Below are 21,428 nucleotides of genomic sequence, written 5' to 3'. Positions count from 1 at the left end.
TTTTCAGACTTACAGCACCACAGCAGAGGGCAAGATAAACAATGATTCACTCTGAACAACAGCTTATGGGCCAGAAGGCTTGCGTAGCCCTACTATGGCCTTTTTAGTGGATGAGCTCACTGTTGTTTCACAGATATTTAGATTTAACTCTTTGTGGACATGGACATGGTGCTGCTAAATTTGTCAATTTACCATTAACATTTACTCATTTGGCAGATTGGTCTTAAGTGACTTACAATTGAGGAGGCATTTAGTGATTCAACAAGAAGAGGCAATACACACAACAAGTGCTAATTATACAAAGCAACTATTAGTGCTGAGAGAATTAAGTGCTAGAGTTAGGAAAGAGTAGTGTTTTTAACAGAGAGAAGAGTGCTTCTACAGGTGGTTTGTCAAGCCCACTAACATGTGTGAAGCTCACTTCATAAATGCACAATGCTTTTTAATAGATATTGAGTGATTGTGAGAAAGTGTCTGGTGCAAAACTGGTGCAAGTGTCGGTTACAGTGTCAGAGAGATAAAAGTGTGTTTTCTACATGTGGTTTATCAAGCCCACTCACCTGTGTGAGGCGCACTGAGAATTGCATAGACGTTTTGAGGTTGTCGTGTGGTGTGGTGGGGGGAAAGAAGAGATTGTAGCAATGTTCATGGCTCCTTGGTCATCTGGAAGAAGGAGGCAGAGAACCTACAAACTTAAATAATCTCTCCTCATGGAGACTACCACCAAACTGAAAGCAAAACCAAACATATAGTGTCCAGGCCTGGTTATCTCTCGTTTTCCCGTTATCACTCCTCATTTTATGCTTACGCTCCTCCATGAGACTCAAGACCGGTGCGCAAACAGGTGATGCTCGTTATCACTCGCAACCGGCCTCACTCCGATCCCATGACTCTTGGCTGCGCTCCCAATGTTACAGGGAGTTTTGTTCACAGTGTACAGGGGCCTCATGTATGAAGACTTGCGTTGAAATAATACTAAAACATTCCATACGGACAAAGCTGTAAATGTGCATACGCAGTGAAATAATCTGATGTATGAAACACTACGTACATGGAATCCCACGCATATTCTCTTTGTACGACCGAATTAACGTGAAACTGGGCGCACGTGCACGAGCGCAAAACCCCTCCCTGCCTCCTCCCCCCTATGCATATGGTAAAAGCAAGCAAGAAGAAAAACTTCACAGAAAATGAATGGGAGGTACTCCTATCGGAGGTAGACCGGAGAAAAACTTATTTACAAGTTTGTCCTCTGGAATTAATAACAAAAGAAAAAAATAGAGTGGGAGAGTTTAGCTGACGTGATTAACGCAGTGGGGTCTGAACATCGCACTGTGAGTGAATTAAAAAAAGAAATGGTCCGGTGTAAAGATACAGGTTAAGAGGAGAAAAGCGGCACACCGTCAAAGTGTTGCCCCAACAGGCGGGGGAACAGGGGATGTTGAACTAACACCCTTTGAGGAGAAGGTTGCCTCAATTGTGGGTGATACTTTACTGTCTGGAGTAGTATCCTGCCTAATCGCTTGCTCTACAACTGGCCAAGATTAAGGGTTGTATACATTTGTAAATGCTTCTATATGTTCCAAATCACATAAATGGCAAAATAAATAAATAAATAAATACATAAAAAAATATACACACACACACACACACATATATATATATACATATATATATATATATATATACATATGCACACACATATATATATATATATATATATATATATATATATATATATATATATATATATATATATATATATACATATGCACACACATATATATATATATATATATATATATATATATATATATATATATATATATATATATATATATATATATATATATATATATATATATATATATATGTGTGTAGATTGTGTCAATTAACCCATTTATCAACTACAAATTAATAGGAATGTTTTTCACATGTGTTGGTGCGATACTTTGTAGTGTGTAATTTAACATAATTGCCTCTAGGAGGTGCCAATGGAAATAAAACAAACACACACAAGAAATACTCGTATGCCAGACATGGAGTTGGCGCGAACCAACTCACGTTAATTTCATCATTAGTAAATCCAAACGTGAGCGTGAAACCTGGCGTCGCAAAGTTTTTGTGCGTACGCAGCATTGATACATGAGGCCCCTAGTGTTTCCGGAAGAGATGATGACAAGACAAATCAGCCTAGAAAATTTAAACTTTTAATTTTATGTTAGTATTAGTGCACGATGTAACTGCAGAAGTGTCAAGCTTTAAATTGGCAACTGGTGTACGTAGATTGCTAGGCTACCATCAACTGTTTTCGCAGAGGATGACATGCTGACAAAACATTGCTGCAACTCTGATACAGGACTTTATGGGCAAAATTAAAAAGCACTGCAGTGTTTTAGTGTTCTGTGTTTGTCTGAGATGATTAGGCTACCGAAATGTGTATATTCCATACAAAGTTTAAAGCTGATTGGTCAGTTCTTGTCACATGACTCGAGGTGTGCTTGCGGCATTCTAAAAACTTGAGATGTTTTTAACTGGGTGTGGTGTTTGCGTCGCTCCCAATATGCATGCCTCCTTTGGAAATCCATTGTGTCTTCATGCACAGACATGGTGTATTCACCCGATTTGTTGACAAATGGGTTGCAGATCCATTCCTTGGCAATTTGTGGGCCCTTCACTGGGCCTTTTCCCTTCGAAAAACAAAAAAAAAAACTTTCCAAAGATGTCTGTTTCTTACTTATTTTGCTAGCATGTGGGTACATTTTGACAAATAAACTGAGATGTAACCCAGAGAATACAGTAGTTTTTTTGAAGTCTTTTATTTTGAAAAAAACATTCAGACTCGGAAACACAACGAAAACAAATAATGATTTCTTGTGCAGCCCGGTACCAATTGATCCATGGCCCGGTACCGGGGTTGGGGACCACTGGTCTACAGAACAAACCATTGTTATATACTTCCCTAATTACCCTAACTTTAAATTGCACTGTAAGCTGAATACTAATATCCTGAAAAATAACTAGTCAAATATTATGTAAGGAAATCAGTTATTAGAAATTAGTGGGCTAATAATTCTGATATCAACTACATCATCCGACAGTATGCAAACAGCTATAGTGTCACTTTTAGTAAAAAAAATTTAAGTAAATCAATGAAAATGAAATAAAGTCAATCACAACTAATATACTTTTTGCACAGAGCTTCAGTTTTCGACACTTTCTTTCTTTCTTTTCCACAAGCCTCTCTCCCACACACTCAGACGTGAGCTTCCTGCTTCCGAACAGTGGAAGCGGATGTCAGTCGTGCCTGAAGAACATTCCCTCCCCACAGACTCGCTGCATGCATGAACAGCTCACTTTCATGAAAATGAAGCTGGCCTCCGAGCCTTTTGTGCTCAAATGCTAATGTCAGCTGGGAAATCTGCTACATGTAATCCTCTTTTTGAATTCGAAAGGCAATGTGGATGATCAGTAAACAACAGTGATGGGGAGATGAACACTCCGAGGAACAACTGAGTGCTAGTGCTCAGGCGAAGACTGAGTAAACACAATTCAAATTGTCTTGGAGGGATCCTCGGGCAAAGATGGGCTCCTGGTTTGGAAAGCTGACATTGTAGCTTTGTTCTTGACAGTGTTTTAAGGTGGTCTTGGTGTAAAGTGGTTCAAGGAATGTGGGGAGCGGTGGTTCATGGCTGCACCAAATAACCACCCATGGAAATGTGTTTAGTATTTGAAACAGATAGACTATTAAACACTCTATGAATAATGTATATAGTAAAAAAAATAAGTCAGATTATTGACAAAGCTCATTTAAAACCACTAGTGTGCACCAATAGTGCTGTACAAGACCGATAATATGATTAAAGAGTGATGGGAAGTTCAGATCATTTTACTGACTCGGATCTTTGAGTCTCGTTCATCAAGATGAACGAATCTTTTTTCGAGTCATTTTGTTCATTTGGTTCAATTTGCCAAAATATTAATAAAATGTTACGAACTGCTTCCAAACACATCTACAACTAACCCAAAAGGTTGACTGCAGACAAATATGTCATAACTAGAATACTATAAGAAGGAGAAAATAATAATTCAATGTTTACCTGCTCTTTTGTCTATGAAGGCATGTTGTCTCTTTGCTCAGCTCACCTCTTCATAACTTTAAATGTCAGGGGTTCATTCACGTTACACTGACAGTCACATATAATCTTAATCAATGCACAGTCTGCATATATACATCATTCAATACGAAATAGTACATTTTAATATAAAAAACCCTCATTTTTGTATGTATACAAATTTAATTCTGTTCAATGTCAAAACAACAAACAATTTTGTTTCTTTAACTTATTTTCTATAACTTAATCAGATTTTTCAAGTTACAGAAAGTTTAACTTGAAATTTTGTTAAAATATATGTTGAGATGACTAGAAAAGTTCAATTGATTAACTAATAAATTTAAGGCAGCAATATTTTTTTTACAGTGTGAGTCGAGCTATTTGTACTCCTCACGAAGCGTTTGCATGAATGGTGTTCCAAATCAATCACTTATGAGCTTCCATTTCAGTCGTCTTAGAAGGCAGCAGTCTATGTAGTGTGCAGACAACGAGGCGGCTCAATAGCTTTTGGATCAGAGGTGTGTTTGGGCTTAAGGCTTGTTTATGCTTATTTCCATTTGAAATGAGGCAGCCTCACACACACACGCACACACAACGCAACAAAAAGTCATCTAATCCAGATGTGATTTTAATCTCCCGCCGCATTGGCAGGCTTGAATGGATTATCAATGCCCCAGTGCACCGTGTGAATGTCTCATTCCAAGCGGAGAGTTTCTGCCTCCTGCTGACATTTTTTCATCAATAAAAATTAACATTTAATTCTCAGGCGCTCTGAGCCGGAGCCGTGACTGTGCCAGCAGTTAATGGGGCACTGGCAATATTAGCCCTCAAAACCACTGGATCGATAGTAGTTATTACTAATATTATTACCCCGCTGATAGTATTAGTGTAATTGGTATTGTGTTTTATGGTCAACATTAAACAGGATGTCAAAGATATTATCAGTTGCATGTTTAATGGCGTTTGGGATGGAGGAAATGATGCCACATTGGTAACTGGACTGATATGAATAGGGTTAAGGCATTCTGTGCTTGTTTAACTAGCCAGAAATTGACCCAGGCTCATAGGACTCAAACAGCAAAAACCAACTTTTTCAATACCTGACAAAATCTTGTCGCCTCCGAGTTTTAGGAACAACAAATCATAACTTGACTTCTAGTTGATCATTTGGTATCAGAAATGGCTTATATGTAAGACAAATGCCACTAGATTATGCTTATTTGACCAAAATAAAATATAATCATGACTTGATTTTTAATTATTTAATTAGAACAGTAAGGTCTGACTTTGCTTAGACAAAAGTCTTGTCACTGAACAGAAATAATAATAATTAATATTGTGCATGACTCCCATGAGCTTGGAGGACTGCATCCATACATCTCTGCAATGACTCCAATCACTTATTGATAAAGTCATCTGGAATGGCGAAGAAAGCGTTCTTGCAGGACTCCCAGAGTTCATCAAGATTCTTTGGATTCATCTTCAATACCTCCTCCATCTTACCCCAGACATGCTCAATAATATTCATGTTCATGAAATAAATAAATAATACCTTTTTAATATTTATTTAATGTTTGCAAATACAATTAAATCCATTTATGGGGTAAACAAAGCAAGTCTCTTGTTTACACTCTCGGCCCATTCCTGCTCCACTAATCCTTGCTCTCCCTCCCAAACCACCTCTCACCAATCCCGCGAACCATCACCAGCCCTCTAATCACCTGCACCTGTCCCCCTCATCAAGGACACTATTAAAGCCTACCTCATTCTTCCACTCATCGGCTGGTATTGAAGTCGAATGGTTTTCCTCACCTTCGCTCCTTCGTCTTCTCCTCTACTTCCTTGGATGTTCCTTATGTGCCTTCGGATCCTTAACCTACCGATCAAGAGAAATGAATACTCTCATATGGCGTTTACCTGAAGATCTGCCATTTACTTGAAGAACTGTGTCTGTATACTCGCCTAATGTTCCCAAGAGCGAACTTCAGATGTTTACATTACAAGCTGTTGAAGAAAAACGCTTCTACATCACAGCCGTGATACCACTCTCCTGCTTCCTCACTTTGATTCGGTGCCTTGTTTTGAATAAAACTCATGAAAGATAACCTTCCTTGTCTACCAGCATGACACTCGTATATTAACTGAAAGACTGTATTGTAAATAAAACAAATGAAAAAATTTATGAGTCACTAAGATTTCTGAAATCTTCAATTTAAAAAGTGAATAAATATAAATTTACAGACATTTACGCAAGTAAATAAATAGACTTGGCGGTTCATTCCACTGTGACGACCCCTGATTCATAAAGGGATGAAGCTGAAAAGAATGAATGAATAAATAGACTCGATGGGCTAAAAATCTGCAGAAATATGCGTGAATCTGCACATGCAGATTCTGTGTGTGCCTAGTTGTCACTTCAATCACATATTAGTGTAGAACATATTCAAATTATAGCAGAAAATAGTTTATTTAGTCCTTTTAATTATTGTTATTGTTGCAGAATTCTACAGTTGTATTGCATTGTTGAGTTTAATTCAGAGCTATTCAGTATCTGATAACTTGCATTCAAAAATAAAATTGGTCAAGTTTCTAAATCTGATTATATTACAAAAAACAAGGTGCAGTTTTTTCTTTTTTTTTTTTTTGATGAAGTGGTGAGAATTCAAAAATATGACGGTGTATGCAAAACCACAAGAGACCGACATCAGCAGGATGTGAAAGTGATATTTTCTGTTGACTGGATTTTCTGCAGCGAGAGAATAATGGAATGAAGAATGTCAGGCTTTTTAAATCAAATGCAGCAAGGCCATCTTCACGCACACAAATACTACAAATGCATGCATACACACACTTTCGGTAAACATCCATCTGATACTGTCACAAAAAGCACACCATTTCATTTTATGTCTCTTTTGCATCTGACGCAGGAAAACACTCTTCAAAGCAGAACTACAGTGGGAACAATTCACTCACAAAGAAAGGCTGTTGGTGAAATAAACACATACACATATTTATAAACTACAGCAGAGGCTCCCAAACTTTTCAGCCCGCGACCCCCAAAATAACAATGCCAGTGACTCATGACCCCCACATTCCTCATATAAATATACGAGTAATTTCATGTTGTTGTTTTTTATGTAAATATTAACTACTATTTTTATTTTCTGGGTTAAAATATGGCAATTATAATAGTTTAATAAGGCCCTGTTTACACTAATACCTTTTAGTTTTAAAACGCATAACTTTTGCTATTGTTACGCCTTCTACCTCGGAGCATTCGAACCTCGAAATTGGAGCGTTTTGGAAACGCTGAAGAGGCCGTTTTGGTTTTAAAACGCTGCTGCTCCGTGTCAATGTGGATGGTGAGAACTGAGACATCTGAAAACGGAGGCATGGCTGCAGACATTCTGATTAGGGCTTTTTCCCAATATCAAGTACACAAAGTTCAGTCTTTCATCCTTTTCTAAGTTCAGACATAGCAAGTCTATAGCGAACTCCCGAGGACATGAGGACACCTCGGGTAAATCTTCAAATGAAACGGCAGTGTACTTTTAGAACGTCATGCACCCTGGCTACGTTTCACTATCTTAACAATAAAATTAAAACATGACATAAGGCAATGTCTCTTCATTTTTTTATTAATAAACTAAACATAACAGACACCGTCATGTACATATTTATATGCCCTTCGTCTTTACTGTATGCTAATTTATAACAAAGCGAAGCCTAATAACTGCCTCCTTTTATTTTCATTGAAAAATATAAAAACATCAGGCTCACTGTGTGGTTTCGGCAATATGTGCTTAATATCAGGCTATATGCACACAATAAAGATCATCAGAGAAATAAATGGTGAAATACGAAATAGCAGTCTCTTTTGCTGAATATAATAATCAGTAAGCTATCATTTTTATAATCAATAATAATTATAAAAGCATAAAGTACAATATGTTTATACAATAAAGAAAATAAAGGCAAGCAATTGGTAAAACATGCAGAATCAGTGTACGTGGTTACATAAATGAATATAAGCCCCTTTCGCACATACAGAGCTTGCGGGTAATTTTCCGGAAAGGTTGTTTGTGTAAACAGGCCCTTTTTGAAAATACCAGTAAATTTGTTCCGGCTATTTACCAGAAAGAGAAGTAACATTACTGGTAATTTACCGAAATGCTGCGCTGTGTGAACACAGAAGGAAGATTGCCGGACAGAGCACGCTCACAATTAGAACGCTCTGACGTGAGACGTCTACTGTAGCCCATCAGAACACTTAGACGCATTCACGTCCCGCTGTTTATGAAGATAAAAGCCTTTGAATATTTTTACAGACACATTTAGCTGCTAGATGTTAGTCAAATAAAGTTTCTATGTTCATTCTTAATGCCAACTGAGTAAATAATTATCATTAAGATGCTTATGATAAGACGTTGTTTGCTTACCTTCAAGCTCTGCTTCCTTCAGTTGTGTGCTTGCATGTAAAGCAGCGATGAGCGGCAGCACACTGCCGTTTAGAGGTATTTTCTGGAGTAATTATGTCAGAATTTACCGGTATTTTGGAATGGATGTGTGAGCGGTCTTTTCCGGAAAAATACCGTAACGTCCTCGCCTGTGTATCTAGTGTTTTTTTTTTTTTTTTACCGGTAAAGTAGTTCCGGAAATTTTCCAGATATTTTCCAGTATCACTGTGTGAAAGGGGCTATTAACTTATCTTTGCGCTCAGCCAAAACACGGTAGCTGAGAAAAAGTGGCAAATAGATTCAAAAGACCAAGTCGTTAGATATAAGTCTACACCATAGATATATACACTAGATATCGCATAGGGACCCTGAGCATGCGTCAATAGCGCCACCACATCGGTACAGTGCTCCCAGGACAAATGTCATTCAAATCGCACTAGTCAAGACAGTGTTATTACGTAAAGATACAGGACTTTAGCGCTGTCTCTGGGTGTTGTAACGAGTAAACAAAGAAAACAGCACAAAGGCAGAACATTTCATAGGTAAGATTAAGTATTTTACATTTTTGTATGTTCTGAACTTTTGTGCTAAACAGGTCACGTTATTGATGATAATACAGTCACTTACTGCATTCACCATAAGGCAAAGTAGCACCAACTCACTCTAAATACTCGGCTTATGCTAGTTTTGTTGAATAAAATCAGCAAACAATGCAAAAGAAATATGACAATGCAATATGAAATATGACGCTGCGGTGCCAGAAACTTGTATAATTGTCGGCTAGTGAAGGAGTCGTTCATAACTGAGATTCATTTACAAACGAATGGCTCCCTCCGTCAGTATGAGAAGTGAAAGCAGGAGATGACACAGATTAGATCAAATTTAACAGGGAGGGTGGACAGTACATTTCCATACACACAAACACAAGCTTTTGTCAGGAATGCCCGTGCGATCACTGATCCATCAATGTAGAAAAGTGATGTAAAATTATAATTTTCGTAATAAAAAAAAAAAATGTATATCTCTGGCTTTGGATGGCCACAGTCCTCCACTGTACCTTGCTACCGCATTCAATTCAAAGGAGCGCTTTCCTGTTTCAAAATGGCGGCTCTATTGACGCATTCCTTCCAATAGACAACAACAGGGTAGGAGACATCTAATGTATATATCTATGAGTCTACACAAGATGCATTATAGATCCCAATTAACAACTATAGAGAGATGAGATCCATGGGAAGATTCTGGATGGACTGGCTGACTTTTGGCTGCTCTCAGCCAGGCAGGTGTGCTCAAAGCTCCCGCTGACTCCCTGGAGCTCAGATGCGAGAATACACTGAAGCAGCTTTAAGCGCATCCCAGAGTGCGTGTATGGTCATGTGATGTGCATTTTCAGTGATGTAGTGTGGACTGAGAGCGGTTTAGAATTGTTGGACGAAATGCCAGTGTGGATGTAGATCTTTTCCTCTCTACAACACAGTGTTAAAATGAAAACGTATTAGTGTAAATGGGGCTTAAAATTGATTTGACTGACTTGGTTGCAACCCCCACTTCAGATACCACTGAAAGTACTGTGCACTAGCTTTGGTGACCTACGACTTCTGCACATGGTGTAATTCTGTCTTTACTATGACTATATACTTTGTGAAATACATGTATGTGAATTACGACCTATAGCTTTTTACAGAAAGTACTTCTGACATTTTTTGGGAGAATACTCATTGAAAACTCTCCAATGTGTGCACATCTCTCGTCAAAAGAGTCTCTCTCGTTTTGATTGTAATTATTTCGTGGAATCACATCAACATCAGGCAATGTCACAGCACAGAGCAGAAGGAAAGGCGTTGTGATGTACAGCAGAAGATCATCACCACCTCCCTGTTAATGATGCTGTCAGTGGAGCTTAACACGAGCTGTTCGCAGGCTGTTAACACCCCTGTATTCCATATCATGAAGGCATGTGGGAAAGGTTGCGTTAAATTAAGCAGGTTGGCAGAACTGCTGATGAAAATGAAGTGAAACTGCTTGAAACATCTAGCTGGAACACAGCTGGTGATCAAACATGACCTTTAAAGACCGAACAGAGAGGAGATATCGGCTAAAATTAGTCTGATCTTTAGTTAAATAGAAAAAAACCCATCCATATCAGAGACGATAACTGTAAAAATAATGATATTTAAAATATATATCGTTACACCACAGCTATAACAATAGGAATAATACTTTCAGCTTATGAATGATAAATACACACAGCCAATCAAAATCATCTAGATTTTAAAGTGCTCAAGCATTGAAGTTACAGAAACCAAAAGTGCAGCACATGCTTATAATAAACACAACTGTCAATGATAATATACAGTGGTGTAAAAAAGTGTTTGCCCCCTTACTGATTTTCTTATTTTTTTGCATGTTTATCACACAAACTTTTCAGAAATTGAAATATTAGTAAAAGGTAACACAAGCAAACACATCATGCAGTTTTGAAATTATTTGATATATTTTATTATTAAAGGAAAGCAAAATCTAAAACTGCATAGCCCTGCCTGAAAAAGAGTTTGTCCATCAGTTCCAAGTTCGTCTCAGTTTTACCATCTTGATGATCCTAAAGACTTTCGATTAAAAAAAAAAATATGGAGATTGCGAAGACAAAATCTAAACATTTTAGAAGAAATGTTTCTCATTATATATAGCGTAAAAGTAATGCCACATTTCAGAAAAATCAAAGCAAAAGTAAAAAGTGGTGGTGGTATTGTGATGGGCTGGGGCTGCTTTGCTAAAAAAATGAGTAAACTCATCGCCTTCGAATAACTAACTAAAACTATGTGCATTATTATACAAATTAAATCAACTTAACAGTTTTTAGTCAGAACAGAAATACTTACATTTTTTTGAATAAATGTAGCTTGTTACAGCGGGGAAAATAAGTATTGAACATGTCATGTTTTTTGGGAATAATATTTCTAAAGGAGCTTTTATCGTTTTTATTCGATAAAAACCCAAACAATACAAACATAAAAATAAATAAATAAAAAAAATCTGAAAGATGAGTTATGTGTAAAAACAATGAAATGACAGAAAGAGAAAGTGCTACTGAAATGTATTAATACTTTATAAGTCTTCTTTTAATGCTGGCAGCTTAATGATGCGACTAACATGGATAATGAAGTCACATGCATTGCTCAAGTGTGAGTTTTTTAGGCTTCAACAGAGTGTAAAAATCTTGATGGTTCTGTAAGTCTCGTCTGTCAAATCTGATCTTTATTTTGTATTGTCTATCGGATTCGAGTTAGGTGATTGACTGGGCCATTCCACAGCTTGATTTTCTTTCTCTGAAAGCATTTAAGAGTTTCCCTGGCTGTGTTTTGAATCATTGTCTTGCTGAAATGTCCACCCTGGTTTTATCTTCATCATAATGCAGATGTTGGACTTGAGCAGTAAATATTAATTTACAATAATGAAGGGCAGAGGGTTGCTGAAGAACTACTGAAAGATTAGTCTTTCTACGGCCCCATTTCTTCATGTGTTCATTACTTTTTCCCTGTGTCATTTAATTTTATTACACAGAAATTCATTTGTAAACTAATTAGATTTGTTTTCAACACATAGATTAGATTTGTAAGTCAACACGATAAAATGAAAATGATGTGTTCAATGCTTATTTTCACCATCGTATTTTTTTGGGTTTACCAATTTTCAAGTAATTGCATTTTACAGTGTACCATCCCTTTTCCAGACGAGTTTGAGTTTTTTATTTTGAAGATATTTTGAAAAATGTTGGAAACCTGTAAGCACTGACTTCCCATATGGACCCTCACCTCACCTCACCTCACCTAAAAAAAAATAATAAAAAAATAAAAAAAAAATATATATAGAAAAAAACAAAAGAAGAAGAAAATTAGACAAAAGATTCAGATTTAAACATCATGTATGAACAGGAAAGTGTCTCCCTTATCTATACAGTGCTCAACATAAATGAGTGCACTCCATTTTGAGAAAGAAATTAATAAAAAATGGTCAATGTAAATAAAGATCATATATTTTGGTGCATTTGAAGAAAACAGATTAATTAAACGAATGTATTTATTAAAATAATATTTAGGTCACAGAACATCCTTAGAAATATAAAGATAATACATTTAAATTCATGCAAAATATTGGAAAATGAAATTACAGACAAGAAAATTTCAGAATTTTGTTTTGTTTCTTTTAAATTTTTCTCTTTTCAAACCTTTTATTTAATGTTTTTCCCTAACATATAATTTTGGCTATGCTAACTTTGGACCATTATCAAAAGTTATTTTGATAGATTAGCTCCAGATTTGGCTTCAGTGCTGAATAATCTAATGTATATGCACAGATATAATATTGTAAAGCATCCTATAGAAAATATTAATCTGAATGAGAGGTTTGTGAGGGGTGTACTTGTATATGTTGTGCACTGTGATACAATCGACCAAAAGCATCTTAATGCCAGGTGTACCCACAGCGTTTGATTTAATAAGTATTTGACAACCACAACCTCCACCAAAACAGAGATCTGACCTGCAAAACAGCAGACAGATTTGTTTTTCCCACAACTGTGAATGCATCCATCCTCACACTGTTACTGTGTTTCTTATATTAGAGTATCTACAGAAAAGGCCTACTGTATTGATGCAAGGGTTGTGAACTGGCTGATTGTCTGGCTTGAAGTGTTCGGCCACAGAAGGTTTGAGGTCACCACGGCTAATGGGATTTCGATGTCCATTAATCCGCCTATGGAGCTGTCTGTTAGCTTTGCCAATATACAGCAAACCACAAAGACAAGTCGAAGATAAATAACATCGGTAGAACTACAAGTAATAAATCATCTCATTTGATACCACAGTGCAAAAAGAAGGCCAACAAAATGGCTAACTTTCCAAAGACGTTTTAAAGTCGCAAAGCGTTGGGTTACAAACATACGAAACTTTCTTTTTGGATCCAACTGACAAGGGTGAAATAAAAAATAGAGAATAACATGCACAAAAAAAATGATTCTGTCAAAATAAAACAGACTCACAAACCAAAAGACATGACACATCTGCAATGTGCATGAAAAGCAATTTGCCAAACAAGTATCAGCAGATGTTCAGTGTTTCGCTTTGGCCCAACATCTGTGTCGGACAGATATTGTCCTGTGTAAACTGTCTGCAGAATAACACTGGGACTTCCAGGGGCTGTATGAAGCCTCCATTTCAAACCCTCTTCCGAAGATTCAACACCTGTTAACTGCTGTTCAGTGCATGTGATCAGAATAAGCACCTATTAGAGGTTTGAATGAGGCTCAGAGTGAGACATGAACATCTGTAGTTGGATTAAGCAGCATGATGGAAATCATCAGAACTGTTAATTTTTACAAAGGTGCTGATGGATTCTAATTAACTGGTACATTCAGGGGGTGTTGTTGACTTATTTTGACTGCAAGGAGAAGGTTAGAGTGATGTCACCATGTAGGAACAACACTCCATACAGCTGATCAGAATTAAGGGATATGTTTACAGCTACAGTAATGTTTCTTTTAGACTTACAATTAGAGTACAGTATGTACCGTATTTCTTCATGGTTGTCATCCAACTTTGATTTGAGAATAATTTATAAATGTATTTAGTTACAGAATACAGAAAACCTGCTTTAAAATGTTTTTTGTAACGTATTCCGTGACTTTGCTTAATCCTGATACTGTATTTTAAATACTTGGAATACTTCCCCTTGGAAACAGCCTTCAAGTCTATTAAAGAAAAGAAAAACTTCAAAATAGTTTATGTAATGTAATAGGTTACATTAATGTAACATGTTCTATCCAACATTTTAATTTTCTATCATGAAAACTTCTCACCAAAAAACAATATTGCAAATATTAGAAGAATTCAAAATGTGTTTGCTTTACAAAAATGTAAACATCAAAATGAACAAGTTTTGTTTTAAGGTTGTTAGTTGGCAGGCAGAGATTGCACTGCACTGTCAGGTTTCGCTCACCCCTCTCATTCTGTAAAGAGAAAAAATGCTTGAACTTCCAAGACGTGAATGCATTTTTTCTTTTTGCTGCTAGAAAGTTGCTTCGGTTGCAGCTACAACCCATCGAGCCCCTGGTCTGAATACTCCATATTTGTACACTCAAGTTAACCAGGGCTGCCAACTTTGGCTAAGGTGCCCATAAGTCCCACCCACATTTGTGTCAGCAAAGCGAACGTAAATTTAAGAAGCGTAAACGAAACCTCTGAAAGCGCAAACGAAACATCAAGCAGCAAATTCACGAACAATGCGGCAAAAAAAAAGCAGTTTATTTGAAAATCATGGTAGTTGTCCGGTTGTTCAGTGTTTGCCATCGTCCTTTTCGCTGCGTGAGAAAATGGAGGAGTGGCGTGAGAGCATGAGAACAGGGTCATTTGCGTGAGTCTCACTGAGTTAACGCTGGTGATTGCAGTCGGGAGTGTAGCTTCTGTTTCGGCGGCAATTTAGTAATATTATTATGGGCCAAACACGCATCGCCCGAAGTATTCCAATGGTATAAGGAAAGTAACTGTATTCTAAATATCCTGTTTAAAAATAGTAACTGTAACGGAATACAGTTACTCATGAATAGTATTCTAAATACATACCGTTGGTACATGTATTCCGTTACTCCCCAACACTGTTTATAATTACACGACGTGATCTAACAACACGCGCCTCGACAATGCAATTATCGTAATAAGAGAGGCAAAGTGGATTATGAACCACTCACATGGAAAGTTCACACAGAAATTCAAAGTATTAGATTGCTTTTTCCTTTTATCAATTTACCACAGAGATTTTGCATCTGATAGTGTTGATTTTGATCTTGTGTGTCTTTGAAGAATAGCCACATTGTTTTCTGAAGTTATTATAAGTGTTGGTAATTCGTAATGCAAATATTTAAATTAGAAATATTTGTAATGGTATTAGTTGTGTTGTTTTAATTTCATCCCGGGCTCTGACAAAAACAACTTTATCACAGCACCTGCCCTCTAAATTGTAAAACGGAGTGTGGGTACAGTAAGAAAGAATAAGAGTTTACCTTCTTTACTTTCTCTTGAATGGTCAACATGTTTTGTACAAATGTTGGAGCTTTTTGATGGAAAATACTTCGTAAACCTTATGAACCAAACTCAAAAAGCAAAAAAAATATATATAATAATAATAATAATAAATAAATCTGAAACTGTAATTTAAGACCTTTTTAAAATAAATGTTATGGGAACTTCTCTATTAATTTTTTTTAACCACTTTAAACTTTTCATTTTCCAACATTATTATTTTTCTAAATGTATTAATAAACACACTTTAAAAATCAATTTGGACATAGTTGACGTGCTGTTTCAACACTCCTGAAACTAACTTGAAATGAACAGTATGCAAATGAATATAAATTTTAGAGAGCGCATTTTAAGCTAGATACAGACGCTTGCACCAAGTCTACATTCTGAGGAAGCGGTTCCACTTAAAACTACATTTTAGGGACTAAATCCTAAAATATGGCTTAAGGAGAAATGTGGCAAGCAGAATAATTTACTCTGTATTGCTGAATTATTGAAAACTTAATACACACCTTGAGTCTAGAAGCTTCTTTTCCTCTCAGCTTGATTTTCTTTCTCTGAAAGCATTTAAGAGTTTCCATGGCTGTGATTTGAATCATTGTCTTGCTGAAATGTCCACGCTGGCTAATGCAGATGTTGGACTTGAGCAGTAAATATTCATTTACAATAATAAAGGGCAGAGGGTTGCTGAAGAACTACTGAGAGATTTCAGTTGCTGTCTGGGCTTTCACTGTCTTTCTACGCCCCGTTTCTTCATGTGTTCAATACTTTTTCCCTGTGTCATTTCATTTTATTACACAGAAATTCATTTGTAAACTAATTCGATTTGTTTTCTTTGCATAAATGGATTTCTGTGGTTTCTATCAACATCTGGTGATAATTGTAAGTCAACATGATAAAATGAAAATGAAAATGATGACGCGTTCAATGCTTATTTTCACCACTGTATTTTTTGAGGCGATGGGTTTACTAATTTTTAAGTAATTGCTTTTTACAGTGTACCATCCCTTTTCCAGACGAGTTTGAGTTTTTTCTTTTTAAGATATTTTGAAAAATGTTGGAAACCTGTAAGCACTGACTGAGTTTTTTCCCATATGGACCCTCACCTCAAAAAAAAAAAAAAAAAAAAAAAAAAAAAAAAGAAGAAAAAAGCTGTCAAAATTAGACAAAAGATTCAGATTTAAACATTGCAAACTTGTCATTTCCCAACATTATTATTAGTCTAAATGTATTAATAAACACACTTTAAAAATCCATTTGGACACAGTTGACGTGCTGTTTTAACACTCCTGAAACTAACTTTGACAGCATGCAATTGAATATAAATTTTAGAGAGCGCATTTTAAACTAGATACAAAGACTTGCACTAAGTCTACATTCTGAGGAAGCGGTTCCACTTAAAACTACATTCTAGGGACTAAATCCTAAAATATGGCTTAAGGAGAAATGTGGCAAGCAGAATAATTTACTCTGTATTGCTGAATTATTGAAAACTTAATACACACCTTGAGTCTAGAAGCTTCTTGTCCTCTCATCGTGGTTGCATTACCACCTCCGGTGCGCTTGAAACTTTCAATAATTAAAGCCTTGTCTTCAATTATTCCCTACTTTCACTTTTTAGCCTAACATTTGAATAATATTATATATAATAATCTTCTTTTTCAATCTCTAAAAGCCAAACAGAACCTCTTATATATCACAGATGACGTATTCACGGTGGGTTTGGGGTTTACTATCATAAGAGTTTATAGCACTGATAGTAGTTTTGCGTCTATCTTTATTACACGCCTGAAGAAATGTGAAATAAAAAAGGCAACCCCCTTTTTACGATTCGGATAAATAATTCAAATAATCATTTTCCTTCTGTACCCTTAAAGTGTAATAAATCGTTCACCTACAAAAGGTGTTAGAGCTCATAAGAGAGTCTCGCGTGGGAGTGTAGTCTAATTGAGTGTATGAACTGATCTGTAATGACCTCTGCGGTATAACTCAAGATTACAGCCATCAATAACCGCCATTTACAGCAGGGACACGTAGTAAATCAAATGCAGATGGAAGGGAAATGATATCCGTGATCGTGTGTGCGTGTCCCCGAGGGCTTGTACGGTTCGCCAAACACAGAGTGGACAAAGCCGGTGACATTACTGCTTTTTGCCGCGGCTGCATTATTCATGTGAAATTGCCATATTTCATGCTCGAATTATGAGAGCGTATTGGCCTCACCGTATGTGTGCGGGGGGACATTATATTGCTAATATGACATGAGGTCACTCAGCCGCAGGGATGCATTTAGGCTAATGTCATATAGATCCTCGGGCTGAACGACAGCAAATTAAGCAATTTGCCTGCGAGGACGGAACATACAGTGCAGGTGGGTGGATGAAGCTGTGTGTAGTGCTTGTGTTCCTCTGAAGGGGACGTAGATGCTGCCACACATACATTGATTTTGGTGGTTTAGAGGAAATCTCCATAGGCGCATTGTACAACCCCAAATCAGAAAACGTTGAAAAACACAATTAAAAAAAGAAAGTAGTGTTTTCTAAATTTAATTTGACTTGTATTTCAATGCAGACTATACAAGAAACATTATTTCAAGAGTTCACACTCAGTATCACCGACTCGGTCCCAGTCATTCCCCTCGCTGGCCAGCAGAGGCCGCCATCCCCGGACTTCTAGCATTACATCATCCACTTAGACTGATTGTGCAGACACCTGAACTGAATCACGTTAACGACACACGCCACCTATATAAGCCACACTCAAACCACTGTTCAGTGCGAAGTCTTGTTTAGCCCCGGCCAGCATTACTGAGCGTTATTTCCTGCCTTATCTCCTGTGTATCACTCCGGACTGTTCTGACTCTGAGTTGCCTTCTGCCTGCCCACGACCCTTGCTTGTCACACGGATTCTGAACCACGCTGCCTGCTCTCGACCCACGCCTGTTGTAAGGACTCTGAACCACGCCGCCTGCCACTGATCTAAACATGGTAAATCACTCTGTGTCTGTCAGTCGCCAGCCCAACGACCTTGATTGATTACTGTTGATGTGTGTTCGCACTGTAGTGCGTATTGGATGTTTGTGCTTGATTGTGATTAATAAATACTGCAAAATGGATCCCTCCGTGTAAGTCTCCCCGTTACACTCAGCTGATGATTGATTATAAAGCTTGTTTGGCATGTTGTCCTGGGAGAGAGCCCTGAGCTCATAAGATCCTCGAGCCTGGGGCTCTCTCCCGTTTGCAAGGCGAGAGGGGAGTTTGAGCTCAGGTAGATCTTGAGAACTCCCCTGCTGTAGTAGCTAATGAACAGGTAGTGATCGCTCTTAGAGATATCTACTTACTAGGAGCATGTCTATGGTGCCGATTTGTATTAGTTAATTAAGTTGCATGCTTTTGGACGGAAGGAGGAAACCGGGGAACTTGGGGGAAATCCACGTGAGCACAGGGAGAACGTGTAATCTCCACAGAGAAACGTCGGCTGCTTGATAAGGACTAGAACCAGTGACATTATTGGTGTTTGGCAACAGTGCTAACACACTGGATCTATACCAGGGCTATTCATTTAGCTTGTCATGGGGGCATGAAAAGCATCCCAAACGAAGGGCCGGAGAGATATGACTTGCTATATGAGTGATGACACAACAGCATATAAGAGCCCACATGCTGTATATTTTTGCTCCTTAAGACACCCATGTTGGCTTTTTCTACATTAAAATGTTAATGTGTTGTATTTTGAAACTACATAATATTACTGCATTGTAGGGGTGTCAAAATTAATTGTTTCTTCGGTGCACCGCGATGCAGAAGCGGACAATTCGGTATCGGTTAAGTAATTATCATTACTGGTTATTATGTACTGACGTCATTTATGCGCTCTGTCGCGAGGGAGGTGAGCGCGAGTATTTACAACACTCAGCCAACTCAGGGCCGACCCGTGGCATAGGCACCATAGGCAAATGCTAAGGGCGCTCTATATCCAGGGGGGCGCCAGAAATGAGCGCGGTTCAGTTGGTTTGATTTTCGATATTCCTGACACACATTCAGTTATAGACGGCAATAACTCAAAAAACTCTTACCCTAAAAACATCGAAAGTGTGTTTCCTACAAAAAGACAAAGCTGGTTATGTTTCACAGCTGTCTTTCTTTTTTTTTGCTCGACATTACGGGCACTGCTCCGTTTAAGCCCTCGCAATATGTGTTTAGCCGGGAGAGCTTGCGCTGAGAGGAGCTCTCAGTAAGGGACCGTCTGAAAAGTGCTTCTTTTTTTCCTTTTTTTTTCGTTTTTCTGTTTTTTTCGTTAAGTGTGTGTGTGTGTGTTTGTTGCTGTCTATGTTTGAGTATGTGTGTGAATGAGAGACAGTGTGGTGCTGTGTGTCTGTGTTTATACAGACAGCATGTTATAGCCTCCCTCCTAAAATATAATACTGTATATGGAAAGCATGGTCAATGCACCGTGATGCACCGAAATATCGAATTGAACCGAATCGAAGAAATGATAATCGCAACCAAACCGAACCGTGAGACCAGTATAGGTTCACACCTCTACTGCATTGTACAATAGACTTTTTTTTTTTTTACAAACATTCAAATGTTGTATTTCAGAGCACAGCAAAAGCAGTGCATTGCTGAAGTAGGCTTCTTCTACATTCAGACACATTCATATGTTTGAACTGCATAACAATTAGTGATGCAACACATAGATTTTGGTTGTACGATTATATAGTCTGAAGAATAATCATGGTTTCACTGTTATCACGTCTAATGTTACACAACCAGCGATCGCTCTCCAGAGATCGCTGGTTCTCACACGAACATCAGGACTACACTTCCGCCTTTTCCTGGACTACATTTTCATACATGCCCTGCTCCCAGACACCCATGCTCACACATCTAGCTTGATTACATTTACCAGCTGAACCTTGTCAGAGACTGATACAAACCATTCATAAGCCACTCTTTCACCCTTCCAGTTTGCAGAGTCTTGTTTACCCTACTGTGACATTACAACGCGTTTCCTTGTCTTGTTTCTCTGAGTTAGACCCTAGCCTTGTATTCCCTGTTCTCCTGTTTAGCCGCCTGCCTTTTGACCTGTTGCCTGATTTACGACTTCGATTTTGGATTTGTCTGCATATACCCGATTGTACCTGATTTGACCACTGCTTGCCTGACGCTGAATAAACCTGCATATTGGATCTTACCTTCTGTTGTCAGTGTCACTCCCTCCCGGTCGTTACAGTCTAACATAAATTCAAGCTTTATATTAGGTAAGTAGCTATTTAGATTAACTGTTGTTGCCATCTGCATTCATGCATACATAATCATTTTAATAATGATTTGTCTAACATATCTTTTGTTTACATTGCACTGAAAGGCACGCACAACTCTCACCATGGGATGTTTTCTACTGCGTGCGCCCAGTATATGCTCCGCTGACGCCAGCATTATGTCATATATTCTTACATTAGAAATAACAAACCTGCAAGCGGAAAAGACGTGACATGTGAACGGCCGCTGCTATAGTTAATCCTGTGTGCATGGGTATTAGCCTCGGTGTACTTCAAACTTAAAAGTAGCGCACAGGCAACTTGGCATTTTGCAGCGGTTTCGTTTCGTTCCGTGCAACATAAATGCAGCTTAGAGAAGACTTTACGATTAATAAACTGTGACGAATTAAAGCGCAGTTAATAGTGAAATCGGCTAATAATTGCATCCCTAGTAACGATATCAGTGCATTGTACAAATAGCCTTTTCTACAAACATGTTTTCGGCTGCCCGCACCACTCG

The 21,428-nt window shown here is 37.7% G+C and overlaps 1 long non-coding RNA gene across 1 annotated transcript in view; it reads right to left on the bottom strand.

Annotated features, from left to right (window-relative positions):
* Positions 1 to 5,055: 5,055 nt before the first annotated feature.
* Positions 5,056 to 21,428, bottom strand: part of LOC141378672 (uncharacterized) — a 107,808-nt gene continuing 91,435 nt past the window's right edge. Inside the window, exon 4 of the long non-coding RNA XR_012393844.1 lies at positions 5,056 to 5,991. This is a non-coding gene — a long non-coding RNA (uncharacterized lncRNA). The remainder of the gene's footprint in view (positions 5,992 to 21,428) is intronic.

The sequence above is a fragment of the Danio rerio genome, chromosome 18, assembly GCF_049306965.1.
Source record: "Danio rerio strain Tuebingen ecotype United States chromosome 18, GRCz12tu, whole genome shotgun sequence".
Classification (NCBI taxonomy): Eukaryota; Metazoa; Chordata; class Actinopteri; order Cypriniformes; family Danionidae; genus Danio; species Danio rerio.
The sequence above is the reverse complement of the archived record's forward strand: the minus strand, read 5'-3'. Positions and strand labels throughout refer to the sequence as shown.